General features: G+C 44.7%; 1 protein-coding gene across 3 annotated transcripts in view; it reads left to right on the top strand.

Annotated features, from left to right (window-relative positions):
- Window positions 1-1,206: 1,206 nt before the first annotated feature.
- The window catches only part of SGCD (sarcoglycan delta), a 341,024-nt gene continuing 329,153 nt past the window's right edge, over window positions 1,207-13,077 (top strand). For all 3 annotated transcript variants that reach the window (XM_065643762.1, XM_065643760.1, XM_065643761.1), the window contains exon 1: window positions 1,207-1,366. The gene's annotated coding sequence lies outside the window, so the exon portion shown is untranslated. The remainder of the gene's footprint in view (window positions 1,367-13,077) is intronic.

Here is a 13,077-nt window from a genome sequence, read left to right as displayed (position 1 = left end):
ATTGGAATTTTAAGGGAAGCAAGGGGCCTGAGTGCATGGAGAAGAGGGAAGAGCAGCAATGAGTATGTGATGGACAAGACCTGCCCTGGCAAACAGCAATCAGTAGCTACTGAGCTTATTGCAAACTCTTTCCATTTTCTACCTTGAGCCTTAGCTCCAGAATAAAACATGGAAGGAAAGTATTCATTGCCATCTGGTAAAACCCAAACATTTGCATATGGTGGCAAAACAATCAATTTATTAAGGTAGAAAAAAACATTTCCACTGGTCCCGCCTCCAACAGATGAAACTCAAAGGGAAAATGAACCATGTTGCTACTGAAGCCTCTGCACCGCAGCCTGAGTAGTTGAGTGCCAGCTGCCTTGGTGATGCTTTGGAGGTTCAGGGACCAGCTAGACTTAAGGGGTGGGATGCTGAGGGTATTTCAGTGCAGGCAGAAGCAGGATTAAATGAACAACAAACCTTGCTTCCCGGCTTTTTTTTTTTGCTGGATTCTTTGGAAAAACTGCACTGGCTTATCTTAACCCTCCCAAGAGCAGCAGGGAAGGATGGCCCTGGAAGTGTCCTGTGCCAGCCATGCCCGGGTCGGGTCAGGTCCTGGGGGGTGTAATGTGGAGTGTGTGTGCTGTACATGGTGGCTGCTGCAGCCTGTTTGCTCCCAGGCCATCCGCTTCTCCTTGGAGAGAGAGAGGCCACTTGGCTGCTGGCCCCAGGCTCTTTTAGTAGGGAGAGGGATGGGGAAAAGGGGGAGGAGAAAAAAAAATAAATAAAGAAGGAGGAAGGCAGAAGAAATATGGGGGGAGAACGGGGGAGGCGGTGGAAAAAGGGAGGGGAAAAGGGGGCCAGAAAAAAGGGGGATGGGAAAATGGGAGGGAACGGAGAGAAGGGGAGAAATGCGGAAACGGGAGAAAAGTGGGGCGAAAAGGGTGGAAAACGGTAAAAGTGGGTTAGAAAAAAAAAAGAAATAAAACGGGGGGAAAAAAAGAGCAGGAGAAGAGGGGGGGAAAAAAAAAAAAAGACATTCGAGGAGCGCAGAGGCGCTCCCGCCGTGTGCAGCCGCTGCCGGCGGCTGCGGGGCCGGGCGGCCGGTGCCGGCGGAGGCGCGGGCGGGGCGGGGCGGGAGCAGCCGGGGCCGGGCCCGCCCCCGCCCCGCTGCTCCCCCCGCCGGGGCCGGGGCTCCGCGGCCGCGTGTCGGGGGCGGCGCGGCTGTGCGCCGCGGCGTGAGGCAGCGCCGCGCCCCCGCTGCCGGAGGAGCCGCTCCGCCGCCGGCCCCGCGCTCCCGCCCCCGGCCGCGGCGGCCCCGGCGGCATGATCTCCTGAGGAGGGGCCGAGCCCGCCCGCGCCCCGAGCCCGCCCCGCCGCCCAGGTGAGCGCCACGCCGAGCCGATGCACCGCGGAGATGCCCGGGCGGCTCTGCCCTGCCCAGTCCCGCTCTCGGACTTGGCGGAGTTTCGGGGTCTGCCCCGGAGCTGCCCTTCGTGGGAAACCGCCACCTTTCGGGTACCCCCTGCGGCCGCCCCGGGTACGGGTCGTCATGCCCCCCGGGCACCCCTTTCTCGCGGCGCGGTGACTCCGTATTTGCATTCCCGGAGGGAAAAGTGGCTCTTTGCAGCGGGAGGATGCAGCCGGGCCCTCCGGGAGGCTCGGCCGAGCTTTGCCCGGGGGGATGTGCTGTGTCGGGGGCGGGTAGCGAGGCTCCCGTGGCCGTGGGGAAGGGACTTTGGGAAGTGACCCGCCGGGGCTCGGGCAGGTGCTGCCACTGCCGGGGATGCGCGGCAGGAGGGAGCCGGTGGGCTGAATGTTAAAAACGTGCGGGTGCTGCGGGGAGTGGAATTCAGCAGCACCTCGGGAGCGGCAGGTGAAAACAGGCAGAAATCTGGCGGAATCGGGGATCAGCTGTGGGAGCGCCCGGCTGAATTATCCGGGCGGGGACCGGGGGCTGCGGCCGCTGGAGGAGACAACAGGTGTGGCGGTCACAGCTGCTCCGGTGCCCGGGGAGGCGGCCCCGACCGCGGTCGCTCTCGCTGAGCCGGTGCCGTGGGCAGGTCCTGGGCAGCAGCGCTGGACCCCCCGACCTGAACCCCCGCTCCGGAGCGCGGCTTGCGAGTCATGGTGGGAGCGCTTCGGGGTGCGAACTTCTGGCTATGAGGTACTGCTTATATGAGAGGCTAGAGCTCAAGTGTTTCCTGCATTGATTATTATTTTTTTCCTGTTGGGAAAATGTATCCACTAACAAAAACTTTCTAAGGAAACTAATGGATTTTCAATGAGAATCTCCTTTCCCTAAGTGTTACAGAATTTCACAGGCTTGTTGGTTGTATTGACAACGCACTTAATTTTCTGGTGGTCTTCTTAGGGAGCAGCTACTACTGCAGAAGATGCATTTTGATCTGTAGCGTTAAGAGTTCTCGTTGAAGTGTGTCTTTGCTTTAGCACTTGTGAATTTCAGGTACAATATGTAAAAGGAAAAAAAAAAGGCAGAAATATATATCACACTCTGAAAGGGTATGAAGCCTATGGATCCAAATACTTTCTGTTAGGTCAACTTTTAAAACAGCTTCTCCCTAGACAGCAATTCACATTTTTCAAGGGGAGAAAGGATGGGTGAAATTGAATTGTCCAAATTAAGTCAAAATGAATTGCTTAATATTCAGAGAGGTTGATAAATGAACCATTAAATCAACACTTGCATAGTGTCTCATTGAAAAGAAAAATGAACAACTCTCAGTTGTGGCTGAGCAGAATAGGTCAGACAGTGACGTTACCACATTAGTGTGTTGAACTGAGTCCTCCTCCTGCTGACAGATATATTTACTCTGTGACATTACACAGACATGGGAATGAGCTCTTGTGCCCTGTGCTATGAGGAGCAGCATCTGCTATAAATGACCATAATTGTCCCAGCTTCATTTTAAAGGAGAGAAATCTTGGTTATGTTTTATTTGGCATAAATTAACATAATTCCATTGACTTATGTTGATGTATGTATGTTGAGAATTCACTCCTGTGTTTCCAACTACTTTTTTTTTTCCCTCTCTCTCTCCTGAGGAGGAGCTGTGTTTTGAATGCCAGTTTGAGGAAAAAAATATACTGATAAATAGAAAAGAGTAATCATTTTGAAACAAGCCAGACAGGATTCTTTATAGTAAAGGCTCCTTTTGAGAGCATCACCTCTTAGTAATACAGTTCATGAACTTTCCTTTTAAACCCTTGATTAGCATATGCACAGCTGTTGCAATATTCTGTTTGCCACTGAAAAATTACTGTTTTCTTTGTCCCTTGAAGTCCTTGTAATTCTTGTGTTGAAGTGCACTGAGGATGTTGACTCTGTCCTTATTGTGCCTCTGGAAACTTCTAAGCTTTGTTTGAAGAATCATGGATCATATACCCCTGAGGCTTTTCATTTGCACCTCTTTGCTTTTGCAGGTAACATAGAGGAGCTGATTTTGCTTAATGCTTTTAAAACTTAAGAAGTGGCAGGTCTTTGGTTTTGTGCATTCAAACTGTGTATTGCAAAGAGGAAATTACGGGGAGACTTTATTTTTTTTTTTTAAGTGTTCAGAGAAGCAAATTATCCAAACTCCAGCTGAAGGTGGGATTGTAAATTGCCTCATGATTGAGAAAGCTCCTTGCCTACATTTCATTTGGCCAGGAGATAGTCTGTATGCAAACCTTCAGACAGGCAGGGCCATTTATTCAGGTGTTCATAATTATATAGAAGTGTGTTATATAATGTGGTCTGTTCCTTTTTATTTAAGGCGACGTGTATGGACACAATGCGCACACATGGATCCTTGAGGTGATGGGTTATTCGTTGGGTGCAACAGAAGTTGCTTGAATGCATAGGGAGCTTTATATCGTCCGTGGTGAAGCAGATGGACAAGTAGATGTGTTTCACTCATGGGAGAGGAGGTTCTGCATCTGGAAATGCCTTTAGATAGTGTCTGATGATGCTGTGCATTTTTCAAATGTTTTGCTGTTCTTAAGGGCTAGGGCAGCTGCAGTTATTTTTGTGCACTAGCAATGTCTGGTTAGACCAGTCTTCATTTGCTTCTAATCATCCTCAAGAATAAAAGTAAAAAGTTAGTTCTGAAAGCCTACTGTGCCTCATAAGGTTATCCTGCTGCTTCTGTTTCCTTGCTAGCTGGTTCTCTTTGAAATCGTAATGCATTTCTTTAGTTCTTTTGATAAAGACTTGAACTCCAGCTTGCTGGGAAATGGTCACTCTATGCTGAGAAAGTGCTGGCATCTTATTGACTTATTTTGGGAATACTGGAGAAAAATATGAAAGATTCACTTGCATTGATTAAAACATCCAGGGTAAGCTTCTAACACTGCAGTTCTCTAGGTGAAAAATTAACTTTCTCTGTTGTCTACTTCTGCTTTTATTTCATTGGTGAGAATCCCAGGCTCTGTTATCAGTTTACATCAAGTCCCTTGGGTGGGCTTGAAGTGGAAAGTATCTCAGACTAAAAGTTCACACGTACTATCACGCTCAGAGTCTGTTTGTCTCTGGCCACCAGCAGATACACCTTGATACTGTTGGTCCCCAAAACCCTAACAGAGGCAGGGTTTGCTCTAACCCATGGTTCCTCACTGGGAAATGTTTCCTGAGTGATTGTCAGAAAAATAATTAACAGCTACCTCAGTGCTTTTCCAGAGGTAGCTTAATGACAAACTTTGATTTACGAGGTAACCAAAAATGTTTGGATTTTGTGTCTGGAGTGAAAGCAGGGGAACTTTCTGCATTTCATCTGCAGCTTTCCAGCACGACATGCAGCTAACAGCTTGTCTCTCATTGATTTTAATAGACTTTTACTGAATGTGCCTGGAGTAGTTCGAAAACATATTGTTAACTTTTTTTCAGGGGCAGTAGGTTACTAAACACAGTGAAGAATTTTGCAATGTCTTTTTAAATAACCTTGAAAAATCTTAGGGAGTGTAAAAAGTAGATAATACCTGCTTCACCTCCCTCTCCCCAGGTTTAAGATGGATCCTATGGGAAAGCTGGCATTTGTTTATTTTAGGACTAAATATTGAAAAGAAATAAACGAATGAGTTTCCTAGGCCACTGATCAAAGGCTGGTATGACTCTGTGCATTTTCCCTGTGAATTCTGTTCTTTCTTCCCCTCTACCTCGAACAGATGCGCTCAGTAACAGCTCACCTGGACGTGGCTTGTGTCTGACTCATTTTTAAATGGTTCAAAAGGATCCCATTGACATTACCAGGATGAGGTCATGCTTGAAATCTTGCCGTTCTGGTGCCAAGCCCCTTCTTTTTTCCTTTACTTCCCCTCCCTTCCTGCCCCTTAATTTCTGACATCTTTTTAGTTGCTGTTCTGTTGAATGTGAATACAACTAGGAAAAATGCATGTGTATGGTGTGGTTGGTTGGTTTGGTTGGTTGTTCCCGCCCTCCACCCCCTTTTGAAAAACAAGGAATTTTTCTTTCCACTACAAATGGAGCACTAGGGTGATTACCTGCTCCAGTACTTAGCAAGGGAGGATGCTGGTTCCTCATGGAGGTGAAAACTTCGTAAAATCTCAGCATTGACATTCACTTTAGCCATAGAATCTGATATGGACGCTGGGTTTTTATTATTTTTATTTTCTAAGTTAATGATAGTTTTAAGAATCTTGTGCTGCACAGTAGGCTCACTGAATCTAGTGTATTGCAAAATGGTAAGTTGGGTTGCTTTTTAGAATACTTGATGAGAGGATGAGAAGCCTGAACTTCTGTACTGCGGCACTTGCCTGTACTGTTTCAGTCGTGCCTTCTTCAGGCGATGTGGTGGCATTTCAAGAGGACTTTGAGATGGGAGGTGTCTACTGGTGTTTTGTGTGCCTTGGGGCTTCCTTGCTTTTCTTTGATGTGGACCTGCTAGGACCATCAGCCAGGCTCTGACACTGTGTAATGTGAGTTCTGTTAATGGGATGAAAACACTGAAATGTTCATCTTTGATGCAGAATATTCCTATATTGCCACTCTTTGTCCAAAGGAAATGGTAGGATTTGTCAGGATGGGTGTTGGAGAACTACCGTGAATGCAGAAAAGCTGTGCTGGGACCATGTCCAGGGAGGTGTTGTCCACTCTTAGGAGGAGCCAAGATCTGGTAGGATCACCTTGGCAATTGAAATGTTGGTGTAGTGTGTTTATTTGTTCCTTGTACAGAAGACATGTGAGCAATAAGACAGGCTCGTTTCTTCTTTGGAAATGTGGCAGCCAGGGCTAACCATTCAGTTAAAATCGTTCCTGCTGTGTCTGGAGGTTTGCCTGGCCTGTAGCTGTCGTTGGCCACCAGCTGATGTATTGGTTTCGACATGTGAGCTGGTACTTGCACTGTGGGAGCTTGTGGCAGCCCAGTTACTGCTCTGCAAACCTGTGCTCAGTCCAGTTAAGCTGTGGTGGGTGGCAGCTACAGCCTGGCTTGGTGAGCCTTTCTGCGGGCGAGGTGGGAGCGTGGGGCTGAGCAGGTCTTTACAGCTGTTTTTCCTTTTTCCTGGTGTTAGCCAGAGAATTAAAGTTTGTTCCTTTGCAATACTGATAGGACTCAAGGACCTCTGGCTGCAAGGCAGCTTCTTATTCTCTGTAGTGCTTGGATTGCTCAGCAGAGGGAGAACAGACCGAATCGCACGAGGACCCAAAAATGCCAGCAGCCAGAGCCACATCCCTCTGACTGACGGTGGGGAAAGCAGTCCCAAAGCCTCCGTCCCTGCTTGAATATTTTTTTCTTTTTTCTTGTTTTAAAGCTCAGACTTAAGCTGTTATCAAAAGTAGCTGCCTCAATCTGTAGGTTAACGGACTATTTCAGATGGCAGAGTAGATGGCTGTGATATAAAAGATGTGTCTAAATCCAAGAAGTGCTTCCTAAATATTCAGGAGCTTTCCTAAATATTTAGGAAGAAATGCCAGAGTTGGCTTTGAAGTGACTGAAGCTTTACAGCACATCCAGAGAGAAACAAAACAAAGAAAACAAAACCAAAACTAAACCCTTTGCGTACTTAAAATTCAAGCAGTAAGTAATCCACATGACTCGTCTCCAGGCCAGATCTTTAACTGTTGTAAATCAGCGTAGCTCCATTGACTTCCCTGGCACTGTGTTATTTGTGCCAATAGCTGGGGAGCTGGCTTGCTATTTTTTGGGGGGGAAGTTAGAGCAAACGGTTGTCACTGAGCTGTTTTTTCTTTTTTTTTTCATTTGATAATTTTTGAGGGTGGGAATGTTCCTTGGTTAAAGAGTAAAATCTGTGTTCAGGCAAATAGACAGTATGGTTCAGTAGAGATTTGCTCCCCTGTAGCATACCGTGCGGAAATCCAGGAGAACTGGACTTTTTTTTTTTTTTGGTCAGAGATATCAGTTTAATGTGATAAGAAAACAGATATTAAAACACTGCCAGTTAAAAGCAAGATGATAAGCACAAAAGGGGGAAAAAAATGATGGGCAGCTCCAGCGGTTGGGTTGAACAAGGCAGCGTTTTGGAGACCCAGCTCATTCCCCATCTGCCACCAGCTCAGAGGGTGATGTAGTTGGCTTCAGGGCTGTGCTCTTCAGAGCAGGGAGTATTCGTGCTCTTACACTTAAATCAATTAGGTGCCATTTATTGAGGCTTTTAGTAGGTGGAGCAGATTAAGCTACTCGCCCTGGTAGGGCGAGGAGTTTAATTGGAGTTGGGCTCCAAACTGCTCTCCTCTGCTTGGTCAAAGGGCGTGACCTGATTGTGCACTCGGCATTTTCTAAATAAATGGAAGTGTTCTTTTAAAGCATGAACTGAGAGTCTGCGGAGGATGACGATAAAGGTCTTAACCCCTCTTTTAGACGGGGAAATGTGCTGAACTAATAAATGTGGAATGTGCTGCTCAGAAAGCAAAAAGAGCATCATTTGAAGGTGCCTATGAGCTGGGAATGAACGTCAGCCTCCCAGGGAAGGCTCTCCCACGTTCTGTGTGGGTTTGTAAAAGTAAATTCAAACCAGAGCCAGCCTTGAGTTTGCTTTCAAATTCTTACCGGCCCTGCGAACGGGTTACGAAGGGTCTGCATTTCCATTCCTGTTAGAGATCAGTCTCCATCCTTGCCTCAAGCCCAGCTCTGCCAGGTCCTTCCCGGTGCACAAACCACCTGTATCGCCCTCACGTATCAGCTGTGCTCTGCTGGGAGCAGGCGGTGGGGGCGATCGTATCGAGCTGATGCTATTAACAGCAGGAGAAACACCTCTCTCCTGAGGAGAGTTCATCTCTGCTGGATAATGAGCTCTGTTTCACTCAGGACTGACTTGCTGCCGTATGGATCACAGCAAAGCACAAATGAGGATGCAGCACTGGGCACTTCCTACAGCCTCTCCTATACATGGCAAATAGCTAATTAAATGAGAGCTCGTTTGAGCTATTGGACTGCTGCTGGCCTGACTTCTTATAGGCGAATCTTGTGCAGTTTGTCTTGCTCCAGTAACTTTTTGAAGTCTTTCAAAACTGTGCATTGCAGCAATCCTTGGCTTTTATTCGGACTTTTAGACTGTTGCAAGTGTGAGATCTAAAGAGCAGAGTTTGGGAGTGAAGCTTGGGCTATACTGGGAGTTGTCCATGTGTATGTACGAGGTGCGCTGCCATGGTGTGGGGTATGAGAGCCTTTCCATGACTTAAAAGACAACCTGTGAATTCCTCTGGTTTTATATATATTTGAATTGTGAAATTGTTTATGCAGAAAGCCTAAACATTTTTTTTTCTTTTTTTTGTATCAGCATGGGCAGCCTTGCTCCTTTTGCAACTTATTTTAAGGGTATAAATGGATTTTCTACCTTATGCTATCTGTCTGAAAGAGGATAAAATTCACTGTTGTTACTGTCACGCTCAGGTAAAACATTAACCCTGAATTTTAGCAGTTTTACATTATCAACTTTACAGATATTCTAACTTTCAAATTTAATCTTCTAGTATACGTGACTTCTTAAAGAAGTGAATCCAAAATAAACTTCAGAGCGAGAATTGTACCTTATTTAGCCTGACTACTTCTGATTTTGTTTCAGTAAGACCTAAGAAGAATCATAGCCCTTACAGAGTGTAGCTTAGTTTTCTGCTTATATGTTTGTCCTGAATAGGTGAATTATTTTGCAGTTTCGTTCATGGAGCTTGCACTAGCGTTTTGTAGAAAATCAGTAGCTGTTTTACTGTTTCAGTATATGCACTGGGAAATCCACTTTTTCCTGTTCCTGCTTAATAGTGTGTGTGCTACAAAAGGCTTGCCTTGCGTGTGCTGAAGCATGATTAATTTTTGGGGGGGTAATGATGAAACTGTAGCGCTTTGATAGGTTGATGATTTTCTGCTTTGCCAGAAATGGATACTTAAAAGGAGATATTAGATCTGAATGAGATATTCAAGAGCATGTTACAGGTTTGAGTTAGCTAATAGGGAAGAGGCCAATCCTACTGCAACTGGTGTCAATGAAAATACTGAGAACGGAGCCAGGCATGCAGTAATTAATTACGAACAGATGATGAGTTTTGAAGGTGTGAATAAAAGACTCGATGTATTGGCTGAATTGTCTGAAAAACAAATCTGTTCGATATTATTTTATCCTGTTCTCTTTGTTCCCCTTCTTTCTGTCAGACTTCAGCAGCGGAGCTCTGGCTGCCGAGCAACGGGCACTTCTGAATTCCTCTGGCCAAGCTGATATCTCTTGGAGAGTTGTGGCATGGACCCTTACGCAGGCTGATGTTTTACGCTGTTACATGCTTTAATTTCACACTCTGAAAATAATTTTGAAGGTGGATGTTTTATTTACTGGTTTAGACAAAAAGCACCAACACGCTATTTCCTGAGTGTTACCGTAATGATGTTTTCTGGCAACAGGTGTTTCCTGAAAGAGCTTTGTGAAGTCAGAGGTGAATAATTTTAATATCATATTTAACAATCTTAGTACTGACATGGAGGATATTATAGTTGAGTCCGAAATAGGAAAATGTTGCGATTAGGTGTTTGGAGGAGGGAGGAAAGATGTATGTGTTGTACAGCCAGCGTGTCCAAGCAGAGGTGGGGTCTCCTTGTGGTGTTGTCCTGGGCTGAGAGTCCCCTTCAGTGCGTCACCACCCTGGGACGTGCCCTCTTATGGACTTTGACTTAACCCTGGCGCGGTCCTCTGCTGTGGCTTCTCCCTCTTTCTTTCAGGGCTGATCTTGTTGCTCACAGTAGACTGGTTAGGTAACTTCTAATAATGTTTTATACTTCGGTAGTTTCGGTGCTCTGAAGAGCCAAATATCGCCCTCTGTGCAGGCTCAGGAGTTCACAGCTTGTTCTTGGTCCCCCGCCAAGCTCTTCAGCCAGCTCAGACCTGTGATTTTGGGCTACAACAGCATAAATTGTCTAACGGGCTCAGGGTGTTCTAACCCACCCCATGCATAGCATGTGGTACTTTAGATGTCTGCTCAGTGCTGTATTTAGTACTTCCTATGTGTACTCTTCAAATACAAAAGTTGCTTTTTCTCATAGCCTATAGAGGAAAAAAAAATAGAAGGTGCAGCTTTTCAGATGAAAGTAGAAAACACAGTGTCAGGCTTAACTTTTGCCCTGTGCTTTTGGGGTGAGAGATGGTGTAGGTGAATCTGGTGGGTTTTTTCCTTTCAAACTTATGAGACAACTTGACTCTATCTACTCCATAATTTCAAGCTTCATATGATATTTCCCATTTGTTACCCTAATAAGACCAAAGGTAAGATTTTATGGTACATTGTGAGCCAAATGGTTAACTACTTATTAAATTTAATATCTTTGCTTCCAGGGCAGATGGAAATGAGAAGTGTCTCTTACAAGTCTCAGCCCAATTAATAAAAATTATCTAAACATGCTCTGGCTTATGCTACTAACACTTCACAAAAAAGTAGAAATTGTCCTTGCTGTGTCCTCTACCTCACAAGAAAGTAAGAACAACTCGAGTTGTTGGACAAAAGGCTCACGTAGCCCAGATCCTGTCTGTGATATGTATCAGTCCTGGGTGATTTGACTCTTCTTCAAGCTGTAGAGTCCCAGTGTTTTTCTACTTCTGATGCATTCTTAACATACAAGGCTTTTCACTGCTTACAAATAATTTAGCACTTCTGATCCATCACATATGCATGTCTTTGTATGTTTTCTTTTAAAAAGGGGATAACCAGAAATATATGCATTTTTAACACACAGATACATCTTGAGTTTATTTTGTTCTGTAATGGTATTTTGTATTTTGGTATTGATATCTTTCTTGAAAAGTTCTGAAATTATTTGCTTTTTTTTGGTTGCTGCTGAGCTGATGTTTCCATAAAACTGCCTGTAATGACATCTCTTTTCTGCATTACAACAGTTAATTCAGAGCCTGTCAGTCTTGTGGACAGTCATACTTCTTTTTTTCGGTGCGATATTTTGCCTTTATTAACATTTAATTTACTCTGTCATTTTACTGTCCCATCACAGTGTCTTGAGACTCTTCTGCAGCTTTCACGTCACTTATAATTTTGCCTACTCTTAATCATTCTGTTTCGCCAGTGAAGTTTGGCACTTCATTACCTCCCTCTTCCCTTCTCAGACCATTAATGAGTATATGGACTAGTACAGGTCTCAGCACAGATGCTGAGGTGATGTGTTAACGGCCTCTCACAACCTCCCATCATTGTAACAAATGATTCTTTATTCTTTCTTTGTTTCCCTTGTGGTTGGTGTGTGGGGGGTTTTTTGTGGTGGGGTTTTTTTTGTCTTTTTTTTGTCAGTTATTGATCCTTCAGATGCCCTTTCTTTCTATCCCACCATAGCCTGCCTTTTTCTAAGGCTCTTTTAAAGATTCTTTGAGACTCTTTGCTGAAGGGTTTGGGAAAAGCATCAACTGTGTGCATACCCCTGCATACCATGTCACCTTTGCCTGTGCTTGTTAACTCCTTCAGGGAAGCCTCACGAGTTTCTTGTGCAAAATATCTGACTCTTCCCAGGTATATAATAAATCCCATGGTTCTATTCTTTATTATATTTTCTATCTTTTTTTCTTGTATTTAAGTTAAACTCAGTGGTTTGTGTCTTTGAACGTTTATCTTTTTGATGAAATGTTCAACTGTGGAAAGCCCGTGAAAGAAGTGGGATACGTTTTACATAATATTTTGTGGATATTGTAGGGTTTTTTAATCCCGCTCTGAGCTGCAACATTACAGGTTTGTACAGAGTTGTGGGGTCAGAATCAGAAATCATAAAAATGATGCATCTGCATCACCGATACATCACCATGGTGTTGTCATATCACAGTGCATGACACTGCTGAATTTCACCATGAAAATTTTCAAAGTGGTGCCCTGAGGTTTACGAGATGGACTTTATCCATGGTAATAAGCTTTAATGTATTTATTGTGAGGAATAAATTGAACACTAGAACTAATGTTGGCTGAAACCAAATGTTGTATTACAGTTGTAAGCTATTCCTGTATATACAAGTATCGAGACATAGGACTATCTGCATGCCCAGCAAAGGAACTGTAATGAATGGTGCACATTTCAAAGGTTCCAGAAATAAACTGAAGAATTTGGGGAAAGACTTGGATTTTACTCTCTACACCTTTCTTCATTGCTTTACAAAACCCCAACAGAAGTACTGCCGGCTTCTGATGCCAGCATTTGTCACTAGCCTTGTATTGTAACTCTGTTTTATGGAAAATTTAGTGTTAGAAGCCTATCTGTGTTTTCAGCAGCACCATCTGAAATATATATATGAAGTGTTGTAATGGAAAGCAGTGGGAGAAAACTACAGATCTCATAAATACCCACCTCAGAAGGGTGGGCTGGTGTTCCCAAATCCTTCATTTTGTTTTGTGCCTTTGGTCTTTCCTGAAGCACCAGGTCATGATGGGTACATGTTCTTGTGACCTTACGTGCCAAGGCTAATCGGGCTGTCAAACGTCTCTGCTGTAGCAGCAGAAAGCATTTACTTGCTAAATTGTCATCTTGTTCACCGAAGGGTGGGGAGAGTCTTGTCCAGAGGTTACAGGACCATCAGGTGTAAATCAGCATGGTCTCTGACTTTCGCCTCATCAAGAATTTTTGCTCTGGTCCACAATGGTGACCTTGCATTAAA

Source organism: Caloenas nicobarica, chromosome 13, assembly GCF_036013445.1.
Source record: "Caloenas nicobarica isolate bCalNic1 chromosome 13, bCalNic1.hap1, whole genome shotgun sequence".
Lineage (NCBI taxonomy): Eukaryota > Metazoa > Chordata > Aves > Columbiformes > Columbidae > Caloenas > Caloenas nicobarica.
This window is presented reverse-complemented; position numbering and strand designations above follow the sequence as displayed.